Source organism: Micropterus dolomieu, linkage group LG01, assembly GCF_021292245.1.
Source record: "Micropterus dolomieu isolate WLL.071019.BEF.003 ecotype Adirondacks linkage group LG01, ASM2129224v1, whole genome shotgun sequence".
Lineage (NCBI taxonomy): Eukaryota > Metazoa > Chordata > Actinopteri > Centrarchiformes > Centrarchidae > Micropterus > Micropterus dolomieu.
The window spans coordinates 2,066,548-2,068,638 of NC_060150.1; the positions used below are offsets into that span (position 1 = coordinate 2,066,548).

At 43.1% G+C, this 2,091-nt stretch overlaps 1 protein-coding gene across 1 annotated transcript in view; it reads right to left on the reverse strand.

The window, feature by feature from the left end:
* LOC123972807 overlaps positions 1–2,091 on the reverse strand; it is a 152,489-nt gene that overhangs the window by 32,144 nt on the left and 118,254 nt on the right. The gene's annotated exons all lie outside the window — the stretch shown is intronic.

Here is a 2,091-nt window from a genome sequence, read left to right on the forward strand (position 1 = left end):
GAATTTTGTCTCTAATAGCTAGAATTTTATCATTAAAGAAGCTCATGAAGTCGTAACTACTGAGAGCTACGGGAATACTTGGCTCAATAGAGCTGTGACTCTCAGTCAGCCTTGCTACAGTGCTGAAAAGAAACCTGGGGTTGTTCCTATTTTCCTCCATTAATGACGAGTAGTACGCTGCTCTGGCATTACGGAGGGCCTTCCTATAAGTTTTAAGACTATCTTGCCAGATTAAACGAGAATTTTCCAGTTTGGTGGAACGGCAATTCCTCTCAAGTTTCTGCGATATTTGCTTTAATTTCAGTATGGTATTCAGTATTATACCATGGAGCTAACCATCTTTGTTTTAGTATTTTCTTTTTTAGAGGGGCTACAGAGTCCAGTGTTATTCGCAGCGAGCCTGCAGCACTAACAAGTTGATCGATTTGGGAGGGACTGAAATTAGCATAGTGAGTCCTCCGTTACTTTGTGACTTGATAATGAATTTAGAGCTGATGGAATTGCATCCTTAAATTTAGCTACAGCACTATCAGACAGACATCTTGTATAGAAATTTTTGCCCAATGGCGTGTAGTTCAGCAATACAAACTCAAAAGTTATCAAACAGTGGTCGGACAAAGAGGGATTCTGTGGGAACACCACTAAATGTTCAATTTCAATACCATACACCAAAACAAGGTCGAGGGTGTGGTTAAAACAGTGAGTCGGTTCATGAACACTCTGGGAGAAGCCAATGGAATCTAACAGAGAGATAAACGCAGTACTAAAGCAGTCATTCTCAACGTCCACATGAATATTAAAATCCCCTACAATAATAACTTTGTCCGTTTTAAGGACTAAAGTTGACAAAAACTCTGCAAATTCAGGTAAGAATTCAGAGTACGGACCAGGTGCTCGGTACACTATAACGAGAAGAATTGGTTGCAGTGATTTCCAACTTGGGAGACTCAGAACAAGGCTTTCAAATGAGTTATAGTTTAGTTTAGGTTTAGAGCTGATTAGTAGGCTAGAGTGGAAAATAGCTGCAACTCCACCTCCTCGGCCTGTGCCTCGAGGAATGTGAGTATTAATATGACTGGGAGGGGTGGATTCATTTAGGCTAACATTCTCCATCACCCAGCCAGGTTTCAGTAAGACAAAATAAATCAATATAATCTGATATTAGTTCATTTACTAGTACACCTTTAGAAGAGAGAGATCTGATGTTTAAGAGTCCACATTTAATTTTCCTATTAGTTTGCACTATTGCTCTTGTGATTTTAATTTTTATGAGGTTTTTATGCACAGCTCCTCTTCTGTTTACCTTTGATTTAAATAATTTCGATGGTCGGGGGGCAGACACCGTCACTATAGGATTTTCACTAAGTAACTCCTGAAATGGAGGAGCAGAGAAGTGTGTTAAACTGCGACTCTGCATAGGGTTTTGGGTGGGTAACTGCTGAAAAAGAAGGGCAGAGAAGTGTGTTAAACTGCGACTCTGCCTCCTGGTCTCAACTCTGGGTTGTCATGGATTTGGTCCACTAATAAACTTGGCCAACTGGTCAGATTTGGCAGGGGTCCAGAGAAAACTATGGTGTCCGACATTGTTTTTGCATATGTACACACTGACTCAACATTAATCTTAGTGACCTCCGATTGGCGTAACCGGGAGTCATTACCGCCGATGTGAATAACAATCTTACTGTATTTACGTTTATCCTTAGCCAGCAGTTTCAAATAAGACTCAATGTCGCCCGCTCTGGCCCCAGGGATGCACTTAACTATGGCCGCTGGCTTCGCTAAATTCACGTTTCTCAAAATGGAGCTGCCAATGATCAGAGTTGGTTTCTCAGCGGGTGTGTCGCTGAGTGGGGAAAATCTGTTAGAAACGTGAACAGGTTGATGGTGCCCCGTGGACTTTGAATGCTTACGACTATTCCTCCTTCGGACAGTCACCCAGCCCCCCCTTCCTGGCTGCACAGGGGATGCCGGGGGACGGTTACCACAGGCTAACTCAGGCCGTTCCGCACCGACTACCGGGGACTGGCTAGCTACAGTAGCTAAAGACTGATCTACCAAGGTGCGGAGCCGGACTTCTAAATCACTGAGCCT